General features: G+C 44.5%; 1 long non-coding RNA gene across 1 annotated transcript in view; it reads left to right on the top strand.

Moving 5' to 3' along the window:
- Positions 1-1,749: 1,749 nt before the first annotated feature.
- Positions 1,750-13,147, top strand: part of LOC119973124 — a 13,607-nt gene continuing 2,209 nt past the window's right edge. Inside the window, exons 1-2 of the long non-coding RNA XR_005462240.1 lie at positions 1,750-1,760; positions 6,630-6,632. This is a non-coding gene — a long non-coding RNA (uncharacterized LOC119973124). The remainder of the gene's footprint in view (positions 1,761-6,629; positions 6,633-13,147) is intronic.

The raw sequence follows: 13,147 nt of genomic DNA, 5'->3' as shown, positions 1-13,147 counted from the left end.
ACTGAGATTTGACTGTGTTAAAGCCATAGAATCATACAGCACAAAAAAGGCCCTTCAGCCCATCATGTCTGTGCCAGCCAAATACAACCACCTAACCATTCTAATCCCATTTTCCAGCACTTGGCCCATAGCCTTGTATGCCCTGGGATCGCAAGTGCACATCTAAATACTTCTTAAATGTTATGAGGGTCTCTGCCTCCACCACCCTCTGGGTAAAAAGGTTTTTCATCACATCCCCTCTAAACCTCCTGCCCCTTACCTTAAACCCATGTCCCCTGGTCATTAACCCATCCACCAAGGGGAAATAATTATTCCTGCCTGCTCCATATAATCTTATACATCTCCCCCCTCCCAACCCCCCAACCTTCAGTGTCCTCTGCTCCTAGGTAACAACCTCAGTCTATCCAATCTCTCTTTGTAACTAAAACTCTTCAGCCCAGGCAAAGTCCTGGTAAATCTCCTCTGCACCCTTTCCAGCGCTTTCGCATCTCTCCTATAATGTTGGTTCCAAGGCTGCACACAATACTCTAGCTGTGGCCTAACCAATCTTTTAACCAGTTCCAGTGTAACCTCCCTGTATCCACCTGCTACCTTAAGGGACTAATGTACATGCACACCAAGATCCCTCTGATCCTTGGTGCTTCCCAGGGTCCTGCCATTTATTATGTATTCACTTGCTTTGTTTGTCCTAACCAAGTGCATCACTTCACACTTTGTTTGAATTCCATTTGTCACTGATCATCCCTTCTGACCAGCCCATCTACTTCCTCCGGTCACCAAAGTCTGTCCTCCTCATTATTTACCACCCCACCAATTTTTGTATTATTTCCAAACTTACTGATCAACCCTCCTACATTCATATCTAAATCATTTATATAAACCACAAACAGCAAAGACTCCAACATTGACCCCTGCGGGACCCCACTGGACACAAGCTTCCAGTCAGAAAGACACCTCTCGACCATCACTCTTTGCTTCCTGCCACTCGGCCAATTTTGGATCCAATTTACTAAATTTCCTTGGATCCCATGGCTCTTACCTTCACTATTAGTCTCCCATGTGGGACCTTATCAAAAGCCTTGCTGAAGTCCAAGTAGGCTACGCCAAATGCATTGCCCTCACCTACACATCAGGTCACCTCTTCGAAAAAATTCAATCAAGTTGGCTAGACATGACCTCCCCTTAACAAAACCACACTGACTGTTCTTGATTAATCCCCGCTTCTCCTAATGCAGATTAATTCTGTCTCTCAGAATAGCTTCCAATAGTTTCCCCACCACTGGAGTTAGACTGACTGGCCCATAGTATCCTGGTTTGTCCCTTCATCCCTTCTTGACTGTTTTTGACTCCTGTTGGGGCATTGGTCCCCTTTATCCAAGTGGTCAGTATTTCTGTGTGAACCTTGGTAATAATAGCAGGGTGACAGCAAGGCAAGGAGCAGAAGGAAGGTGGGAATAATGGTGAAGCAAAGTCCGATTCTGACCTTTGCTTTCCAACAGGGGTCATCAATGAGAAAGAGCATTTATATTGTGTTTCACATTACAGGATATGTCAAAACTCTTTCCATTAAGTACTTTTGAAGTGTAGTCACTGTTATAATGTAAGATACATAGCAGATAATGTATGCACTGCAGAATCCGATAATCAGCAATGAAAGAAAGATCATTTCTGTTTCAATAGTGTTGCTTGAAGGATAAATCTTGGTCTGGGCACCAGAGAAATCTTCTCCGCTCCTCATCAAAATAGAACCGTGTGCTTTTGTGTGTCCACCTGAGAGGACAGGCAAGGTCGCTGTTTAATATTGCCTGTAAAAGAACTGCCTTGCTGAAGTCTAAGTAGACTATGGCAAATGCATTTCCTCATCTACACATCACAGACTCCAGCTTGCCTGACAGTGCAACAACGCCTCAGCTTTGCTGTGGGGTGTCAGCCTTGGTGCTCGAGCTCCAGGAGTTGGACTTGAATCCACAACCTTCTGCCATTGAGACATACTTGACGTTTGCAGGAGCAGAGGCCCGCGGGTTGATTTCCCCCTTCTGACCACTGTGGAGGCCCCTTCGTGACACCCAGACTGAGAACTAAACCTGTAGACTTCTTGTCTGACTGGCTAGGCATCCACTGTCCTGATGGATTTGCATTTGAGAAACTGCTACTAAATAGTTTGCCCATCTGTGACCTATTTGCAAGAAAATAATTAGACTCTGTTTTACAAAGGGTGAATTCAGAGAATAATTTGTTATTTAAATAGGCCGGCTTGGGATGAACATGGGCAGGGAGAAAAGGAATTGAAATAGTTTTTCTATTTAACACGGATTAACGTTTTGTTTTGTTGATGGTGTGGTTCTTTGCTGTTTGAGCGCTGATATTCTGAAGGGCTTTTGCATTATGCATCACCTTCAAACATGATATTCTGTGAAAACCAATATTCTTAATGCCACAAAGGAGCGTGATAATGAATTTATAATTACATTGAATATTTATAAGTGATAGCTCCCTCTGCAGATAAAATGCATCAATTTTCATAGCATAGTGACAGGTTTTCTGTCAAGGATCCACTTTTTCCCTCTGAAGCCAGAATAATTAAAAACAAAATGGAAATAGTTAGAATAATTTGCAAGTAAATTAATTTGACAATGTATTTTAGTTTCTCCTCAGTGGGTAAACACACTGTGTTGTGTGATACTAAGCCACAGCAACCAGAAGGGTCCCGGGTTTATTTCCTGCTCTGTACTGGAGTTTCTTGATCGAACCAACACAGTCCTCTACTCCTATTGTTGGATTCAGTGTTCCCAGTTGAGAGGAGGGCAGCGCGGTGGTACAGTGGTTAGCACTGCTGCCTCACGGCACCAGGGACCTGGGTTTGATTCCGATCTCGGGTGACTGTCTGTCTGGAGTTTGCACTTTCTCCCTGTGCCTGCATGAGTATCCTCCAGGTGCTCCGGTTTCCTTCCATGGTCCAAAGATGTGCAGGTTAGTTGAATTGGCCATACTATATTGCCCAAAACGTTAGGTGGGGTCATGGGGATAGGAGATTGGGCCTAGGTAGGGTGCTGTAGCAGAGCAAGGGCCGGTGAATACTCAATGGGCCAAATGGCCTCCTTCTGCATTGCAGGGATTCTATGATTCTATGTGCCTTGTGTTTATACTTCAGACAATCTGCAGGAAAGTGCATCTGTCCGATGAGGACACAACTGGCTTCAAACAGTCCACTGACACTCAGACATTGAATTTCTATTAGTGTTGGCCTGATCTCAGGCTGAACTCCACAGAAATTCCCCATTCCCCCATTCCTCACCTTGACCCCCAAACATAGTTCCAAAAGATGTGCTTGTTAGGTGAACTGGACATTCTGAATTCTCCTTTAGTGTACTCAAACAGGCGCTGGAGTGTGGCGACTAGGGGATTTTAACAGTAACTTCATTGCAGCGTAATGCAAGCCTACTTGTGGCACTAATAAAGATTATTATTTAAATAAAAATTGAAACCCTCAATGTCCTAACCTGCACTTGTCCAAAGGCCCTTTTGGTTGAGATGCTGGAGAGCTACCATAGAATTGTACATTAGCATGGGTTGTCATCTTTGGCAGGGGGGTTATTGGGGGAGGGGTGGGGTGGGTTTGGGGTGGGGTATGGTCGATTGAGGGGAAAATCAAATAGCCTCGAAAACAAAAGCTATCATTTCAACAATGGCGGGAAACATTGGCATTTGTTCCTCCAGACAGATATTATGGAAGATCTTTTTGAGATTTTCAAGATTTTGAGTAGGCAAATAGTAAAAGATTATTTGGAATTAACTGTAGAATCAGCGAAAAGGGGCCATGCATTCAAAATACCTATCAGGAATTAAAGGGGAAAGTTTGGAGGAATGTTAAACTCACAGGATTGATAGACAACGAATGGCCGGGTTATTATATCACTTTAAAACAATACTGCATTGACATTGCACCTTTCAAGACCTCACGACACTCCACTTTTTAGTTCATTTTGAAGCGTAGGGCATGACCTACCGGCCACGCAACGCCTGATAAGCCGCTGTGCAACATGACTGGTGAATGCCGGGAGACCCGGCTCTCGGCAGCTTGCCACGCCTTGCGAGTTCTAATGCGATCTCGCGAGACGTCGTGATGTGAAACCTGCCAATTGTGGGCGGGGTCACTTTTTGGCAAATCTGCATATTAGAGCGAGACAGCTAGTCTCACTCTATTCCAGAGATTTAACCAATGCATGGGATCTAACACCCTTGCCTTGGTCTCCACAAGCAGGGAGCATACAGAATTGCACTTGTGCAGGTCCCCCAGGGGATTGGAGGCCCCCAAGTGCTCTGGGCAGGGTGGTGCCCTGGCACTGCTAGTGTCATCTGGGCACCCTGGCACTGCCAAGGTGTCAAGTTGATATTCTTTGCGCTGTGATGTTGGGCCAGGGGGTGCTCTGTGTGGGTGTGGGGGAAGTGCGGGGGGGGGGGGGGGGGGGGGGGGGTGGGGTGCCCCCTTATAGTGTGTTGGGATTTGAGGGAGTTTCGCAGGTCGCATAGGGGGCTCGAGAGATTGGGACGCATTTTAAAATGGCGTCCCAATCTCGCGCTGCACTGAGGCGTTCTGACGGGTGGCGCTCCTCAGTGCAGAAAATGGGGCTAAGTGCGGCCCTGTCGGGGCATTCCCCGCTGAGGCCCCATATCTAACTGGAGTCATGTTAGATAGCGTGTGTTTCTCGGCGCTGCGTGTGCCGGTAAACATGTGGCTAAACGCGCTCGCTATGGGACATTTGGTTAAATCATGCTCGTAGTCTCTGTAATCAAGGAAATGAGGCAGACAATTCCTGCAGAGCCAAGATCTCACAAATGGCAATGTGGTAAGTATTTACAGGAATAATTATGTGTAAAAGGAAAATAAAACAACACTGGAAAAGCACTTGTCATTAGAAGCAGAAAGCTTCAATACAAGAACTAGCATTTGTTAAGGCACAACAGCACAAATGGTCTCCTTCAGTGTTGTACTTCCTTCGATTCTGTGATAATCTCTCGCAGTGGAAAATTAGATATAGACCTAGTTAAGTTTATAATTATAACAGTGATGTTCTTCAAATAAATCAAGCCACTTAGATTATTGTGTTTTACAGATGAAACAAAAGGTAAATTTGTGGCGAGTTGCTGGCAAATCTGATACATATAGTTGCTGCTTTATAATTACTATTACATTGAACCCAACTAAAGAGATTTAAAAACATGAAGCTGCATACTGAATGATTCCAGACTTTGTGTTAGATTTCTCCAGTAGCCCTGAGTGCTTGTTTGATGAAACCCAACCGCAAGTGACCCTTACAGACTTAAAACCGATACGATACGAAGAAAGGCCACAGCCAAATGCTAAATTAACTTTGCTTTTCAGATGCTGATTGCCTGGCTTTGCAATTCCAACTTTTGGTCTCCTGATCACTCTTATACATTGAAACACAGCAAAAAAATGGATTTTAAAACCATTTTATGATACTGAAAAAGTGTTCTTTGAGCTTTAAAGTGCCAGAGCCCCTTTCTGGGATTCTACCTTATCACAATCATTTGCCACTTGGGTGCGCTTGTTAAACAATCCAAGAAATTAATCCTGCCAATCAGTTTGACATGCACCTCATACAGTGAGGAAAAGGAAGATGTGTAAGTATTCTGTTCCGAGGATACCTCTAGTGGATCAGTCATGACAGATAACAACTCTCTCTTCCTCAGTACAATGGTAATTATTTCCATTACCCGGGTGGATTGTGGAGAGTCAAGAGATATCTAAAATCACCTTAATCATCAATTTAAACAAGAGGCTGAATACCTCCACCCCCAGCAGAGGAGCTGGTCGCCAGTTCCGTAGATACCAACAATGTTGTGTGTGACTCACCATCCTACTGCCGGGGAACCTACTGGGGTGGGCAAGGGGTTGGGGTTCACCTTGATGGAACTGTAAAATCCCGCTGGTAGAATTGGCTGGACAATCCCACCCAAACATTTACATATAGTTATGTACAATTGGCCAACCAGGCCTGGCAAAACTGTGCACCTGATGAGATTTTGCTAAAATCCAAACTTAATTTGATGGTCTAACCATTGGGGAATTCCTCCTGCACTTCAGCAAGTACCTTTCTGGGTCATTGTATATTTGACAGAGACCGAAAAAAAAACAAATAAGAAAATGAATTAATCAGGACTGGCAAATGCAACTTCTTCCAAAGTATTAGCTTCTTTTTTGTTTCAGATGCTGACTACTTCTTGAGCATTTCCATACCTCCCTGTTGTTATTTTAAAATATATATATATATATTTTAATTTTTCCAATGAAGAGGCAATTTAGTGTGGCTAATCCACCTACCCTGCACACCTTTGGGTTACATAGAACATAGAACAGTACAGCACAGAACAGGCCCTTCGGCCCTCGATGTTGTGCCGAGCAATGATCACCCTACTTAAACCCACGTAACCCGTATACCCGGTAACCCAACAATCCCCACATTAACCTTACACTACGGGCAATTTATCATGGCCAATCCACCTAACCTGCACATCTTTGGACCGTGGGAGGAAACCGGAGCACCCGGAGGAAACCCACGCACAAACGGGGAGGACGTGCAGACTCCGCACAGACAGTGACCCAGCCGGTAATCGAACCTGGGACCACTGGAGCTGTGAAGCATTGATGCTAACCACCATGCTACCGTGAGGCCCCAACCGTGAGGGTTGTGGGGGTGAGACCAATGCAGACATGGAGAGAATGTGCAAACTCCACACGGACAATGACTCGGGAATTCCTGTTGTTATTTAAGATTGCCAGCACTTCAGGGTGTTTACCGTCGCCAAGTGAGATCAAAAAGAAATTCCTCACATCCTTCCCGTGGCATAGTTAATTAGCTATGTTAAGTCTCTTTTTGATTTCAGTTTAATTTTTCTGCTGAGGTTGGGGTCTTTGCAGGCGGTGATCTTCTCGGGACGTCAAGTGTTGAAATCAACTGGTTAGGTTGGACCCTCTAGTCTGCGCCTTCAATTCGAACCCGCAGGCTGTAGAAATGTAATTTGTCTGTCCTGTTTATGATAGGCCATTCCGCTCATTAATGCCAGTAACCTTAACAAAGTAACATTTCATTTTGTTTTTGTAAAATTGCCTGCCGCTATTTTAAGGTTTAGTTGTCACCTCAGTAGAACTCCAAGGGAAATTGTGGTGTTGATCACTGTGCACCAGTCAATCAAATCTGACTACATTGACCCAATTTAATGGAGTTTAATTGCATTCCTGAGAGCTTGAAGCTAATCCTTTTAATTGACAGAAATTGGATTTGATCTGCTTTGTAAAAGAAAAGCCTTCAAGGTGGAATTTTGTTAGTGACCCTGATCTTCACCAATGACAGATATACAAAATACATGTCGATGGACAACATTGGACCTGGAGAATGAACACTTTGCATTGCAGATACTCAGTACCAGTTCAGCATCCAAATCAAATACATTGGTACTTCAGCGAAGCTCTCTCTCCACACAAGCAAACATATAGATCAGCGCCAATCTCTGGAGAGTGTGTGCGGATGTGACAATTTAATTTCCCGCATTAGTTATAAGACCATAGGACATTGGAGCAGAATTAGACCACTCGGCCCATCGAGTCTGCCCCGCTGTTCAATCATGGCTGATATTTTCTCATCCCCATTCTCCTGCCACCTCCCCATAACCCCTGATGGTCAGATTCGAGCCCTGGAAGACGAGGACAACCAACTCGCTGGGCAGAATTTCATCAAAAATACCACACTGGAGATGTTGGATACCTGAAACAAAAACAAAAAAACCTGGAAGCACTCACAAGATCTGGCACTATCTGTGGAGGGAGAAACAGAATGAGTGTCTCAAACTGGTGACCCTTCATCAGAACTGGGCAAAGTTAGAATTGTGGTAGGTTTTAATATGCCAAATGGGGCACGGTGGAAAGGGGGGGTGGGGGGGGGGGAGGGGGTGGGGGGTGGAATCTATGATGGAGGGAAGATGGGATACATTAAATGACAAAAGAATTGCTGAGATAGAATCAGAGGGAGTGGTAATGGGATCCAAAAGAGGTGTGAATAGCAGAATAATGAACAGCCCCCAGCGCACCCCCCCCCCCCCCCCCTCCCCCCATCCCACACTGTCTGAAAGCAAAGATAAGCAACAAAATAAGATTACGGCTGCTTTTATCAAAACCACTTTAGCCTGCAAGCTTCCTGGCCTGTCATTTTGATTTTCCACCTTGCTCTCATGCTGACATCTCTGCCTTCAGTCCTCTGGATATCCCAATGAGGCTCATTGCATGCCTGGAACAGCATCTCATCTTTCATTTAGACGCTTTACAGCCTTCTGGGCTCGAGATTGCATTCAACCGTTTCAGACCAGAGTCTCTGCCCCATTGTGTTTCCTTTTCTTGGCATGTTTTAATCTTAACCTTGATTTTCTCTTGTTTTTGCTTTCGGACATTGGCCTGAAGTGTCAACTCAGTTTCTCTCTCCAAAGGTGCTGGCTGACCTGCTAATTGTTCCCAGCATGTTCTGTTGTTATTTACTGCCAAAGCCTTTCAGCATATTGTTTTTTGAGCTGGATGGTTAAAGTAGTTGATCCAGCTAGTCTTCTATTAAAAAAAAACTGAATGTTGCCACAGTCCCAGAGGACGCTCTCCCCTTTGAGAGCTGATAACCTGAGGGTCACCACACCTCAGGCAAGGGGCAAGGTTGAGAAGGTGGGGCTTTCATTAATAACCGCAGCCGGTACGGGAATTGAACTCACTGTTATGACACCCTGGGCTAGTGCACGGTCAATTCCAGCCCACAAGCCCTGGAGTCCCAACATAAGTGAATTAACCAGCAGTTCATATATTTTCACAAGATCTTTGACCCTTGACTGTTCCAATATCTTACAGATTTGTAAGTAAAACTTAAAAATTGTTTATTCATAACAGAAAATGAGATAAACATGTAATGGCAATAATGGAACAATCGTCTGCTAATCTATGTATTCCCCTAACACCGGCCCACCCTCCAATGAAATACACAAGACAGACACATAGTGGGGGTAGGGAAAGATAAAAATAAGGGGGATTAAATTGGAATGAGAGATGACCTCACTGCTGAGGTTGTGATCGTCATAGGCGGTGATCATCTCAGAACGCAAAGTGTTGAAATCCACCTGTTGGATCGGACCCTCTAGTCTGTGTAATCAATTAGAACCCACAGGCTGCAGAATTTCCTCTGGGGAGTCACTTTCACTTGATTGAACCCCACCAGATTGGTTCTCAGTCTCACTGAGACAATCTTAGAACTCTCTGCTTGAGTATTTTGAAGAGGATTTACCGTCCATTCCGCCTCGCGAACGCTTGTCTACTCTTTCTGCAGATCATGATTAAGTGTAGTGAAGGAAAGAGAAAATGGGTATTTTCTTCCAAACCTCTAAAGATCTCAGGAGAGTGCTATCAGCACTGTGCCTTCCTCAGCCTTTCAAACAGAGCGGCTTTCACAGACCTGGCTACAGAGAGTGCTTGCAGCCTTTTACCCAGAGGTTAAACTTTCATACGCCTGGCTGGAGAATATTTTAAATGGCCAACCTTAGCTGATAGAGTGTCCAAACCTGTTCATTGCTGCCTTCCAGGTCGAAGCAGAACTGAATGCAAAATGGGGTTCTCCTTCTCCTTCATAAATTTATGAAGTGTTCTACCAATCAAAATCGACACAGTCGATTAGGGGGCCTCACGGTAGCATGGTGGTTAGCATCAATGCTTCACAGCTCCAGTGGTCCCAGGTTCGATTCCCGGCTGGGTCACTGTCTGTGTGGAGTCTGCACGTCCTCCCCGTGTGTGCGTGGGTTTCCTCCGGGTGCTCCGGTTTCCTCCCACAGTCTAAAGATGTGCGGGTTAGGTGGATTGGCCATGCTAAATTGCCCGTAGTGTAAGGTTAATGGGGGGATTGTTGGGTTACGGGTATACGGGTTACGTGGGTTTAAGTAGGGTGATCATTGCTCGGCACAACATCGAGGGCCGAAGGGCCTGTTCTGTGCTGTACTGTTCTATGTTCTAGTCCTGGAATTTTAGAAGAGTTGACTGGCTGCTAGCCAAGTCCATCAAAATGACTCACTGAGCCATGCCAAATAGCACACTTGAGGGGAGTGCTTTGGCCAGTTCAAATAGCACAGTAGACTGGGGGTGTTTCAGTTTAAAACCAAAGTCTGCAATTTAAAAACCAAACTCTGCAGAATGGTGGAATATAATGGGGACATAATGGGGATTACACAGGCAAGCAAAGTTTAAAAATGAGGATCCTTACACCACGCTGTTGGCATTGCTCCAGATCACGAACCAGCCATCCAGCTAACTGAGCTAACTGGCCCCCATCTGGTCTTTTAATCATATATTTCTGGTGAAAATTATGATTCATGCTTCTGATAGAACCTGATCAATGAGCATCATTGTGCTATCATAGCTCTAAAAATGCCAGAATTGAAATGCCTGCTTAATATTTAATGTTGCGGTGGCTGTGCTCTAGAAATCTAATTATTTTTGGCACTATGTTAATACAGTGACAACATATGCCAACAAGTGTCGGGATCTGATATGAAAGCAGACCTATTACAAGCATCTGAAATACTCAGCTTATTCTTCACACATTGCATTTGGAGAGCGGAAGATCAGTCATTTTATTCTGTCTCCCATGCAAATGAAGTCTTGTCTCGACGTGTTTACTCAAATTATTCTGCAATTTTCTTCCTCTCCTTTCTTGAGTGCACAGGCTCTAAAAATTCTTTAAAATTTCAAGTGATTCCCTCAACCAAATCACACATGTTCTTCATAGCAATTGCTTTAAATTTTAAAGAAATGACTGACTCGGCCACAGCAGAGGGGTTTAAGCACTGACCCCAGGCTTGAATGGCTCAGACTGAGTAGAGGTGGAATATTCCCTTCTCTGAAGGATATAATCAAATATTTTGGGCTTTAGTAACAGTGCTGGAGACCGTGTGATAATATTTCCTGTTGCTCGTCCGCAAGTTGCCAAAGTACTTTTTTTCAAATCAGTTTGCAAATGGTGGGGATGTTCGCTGTCTGCCACACTTGTGCGATTAGACCTGAGGGTCTCACAGCCTAGCGGGATCCTCCTCTCATCTACCACTGCGCTTGCACAATTTCCAACAGAGGTCACGATTGCAAGCAGGAGCTGGACAAGATTCAGCAGTGGGATTCCAATTGGGGGCAAGGAGGGCTGTCAGCAGCAGGAGGGCAATCAGCAGTAAGAGGGCAGTCACAATTGGGCGCCCAGTCAGTAGCTCTTTACCATTTGTGCCTGCAACTGTTTCCTACAATGACACAATCTGAGTTTCATTTAAATGTCAGCCTCTGGTTGATCTGCCCGGTTTAAAGAAGTCAAATACCCCCTCCAAAGAGTAGCAAACTATTTCTGTGCTCATACAGCCTGCATTTAAAATACTTGACTGTGGTATTGTGATAACTGTCAGCATTACAAGGGTTAATATAGTATCGAGAGTAGCCATGAGACGGAGCTACAGATACAACTATATAAGGCAGTGATGCTGGACCTTAGGGGAGGAATGTATGCAGGAGACAACTAGTGAAGGTCATAAGAGCAGTTAGTGTGAGAAGATTAGATTGTAGTTTATACCAGTCGTGAGATTAGCAGTAGATAAGTGTAGTTAGATGTTATTGATCAATTCTGTATTCTTAAGGACTAAGTGTTGAATCCCAGTTTTAATAGTGTAAATAAAATCTTATTTTTCCTAATCTTTATTGTCACAAGTAGGCTTACATTAACATTGCAATGAAGTCACGTTGAAAAGCCCCTCGTCGCCACATTCCGGTGCTTTTTCTGGTACACTGAGGGAGAATTCAGAACGTCCAATTCACCTAATAGCAATTCTTTCGGGACTTGTGGGAGGAAACAGGAGCACCCTGAGGAAACCCACGCAGACATGGGGAGAACGTGCAGACTCCACACCGACAGTGATCCAAGCCGGGAATCGAACCTGGGACCCTGGCACTCTGAAGGAACTGTGCTGCCATGCTGTCCTGCCATTGCTTTGTTCAAGTAAAAGATATACTGTGGTCTTTCTGGAACACTACGCCAACCATCCTACATAAGCAATACAAAGAACACCACATTGACAAAAATAAACATTCAATCCAAGCTGTTTCACAGGTGCATGGGGTCTGCCTTCACAGCCAATGCTAGATTTTCTGCAGTTCCTTGCAATGTTTCATTACTGAACCTCAGGGTGTGCTCCCAGTGAATGAGAAAGTATTTCAGTGTATTTCATGATGAACATGAAAATAGACCTGTTCCCCACAGTCTTTCAGAATGACACGCATTGAGCACTTGTTGAGAGTGATGTTGTGCAGTGTTGCTGTGCGATCATCAGGTCAGCTAACGATGCCCTGAGGCAGTTCATATTCCTGAGATGCTTGCTGTCAAACCAATGAACTGATGTTAAGTCTTACATCAGGTCGAGGGCCTCTCATGGTGAGCATGAACAGAAACCATGCTGGAGGACCTCTTTTTTTTTTACTGTAACCAGACACACATAATGTTCTTATAATTCAGTTGTCCACAAAGTCTGCTCAATTTCAGCCAAAGTCCCAAAAGTGTAAATGAAAAGTAATTCTGTAATGTCATGTCATGGTAGCAACACAGAATTTGCTTCCATTGGTTGATTTGTTCTGGGACTGGTAGCTCGAAACAACAAGGAACGATCAGCCAGTCACGGGTCTTTTAACCTCACATCCATTTGCAAGAAAGCTCTGCACAGCTTAAAGGGACCATTGAGGCTGCTGTGGATGGGAAGGGAACAGAGAATGTGCCAGCTGAGTGTCCATGAAAATGCTCTGCATCTCCTCCTATTTTACCCACAATTAATGCATCCATTTGATAAACATTTCATGTTGCTTCTTTGACTGAAGGTTGTATGCTAATTTTGCTCTTTCGGAAATCTTTCTAACCTAGCCTTCCTGTTTTCCTTCTCTAGATTTACTGCATGACGAAGAAGACATAAGCCTCTCAGCGATGTCAACACTTGTCAGCAAACACCATTGCTCACTCCAGTCTCTCCGAGCTCCAGGCCAGAGATGTTCACTATTGGGTGACGGCGGCAATGCGTTATGACACAC

The sequence above is a fragment of the Scyliorhinus canicula genome, chromosome 11 (assembly GCF_902713615.1).
Source record: "Scyliorhinus canicula chromosome 11, sScyCan1.1, whole genome shotgun sequence".
Classification (NCBI taxonomy): Eukaryota; Metazoa; Chordata; class Chondrichthyes; order Carcharhiniformes; family Scyliorhinidae; genus Scyliorhinus; species Scyliorhinus canicula.
The sequence above is the reverse complement of the archived record's forward strand: the minus strand, read 5'-3'. Positions and strand labels throughout refer to the sequence as shown.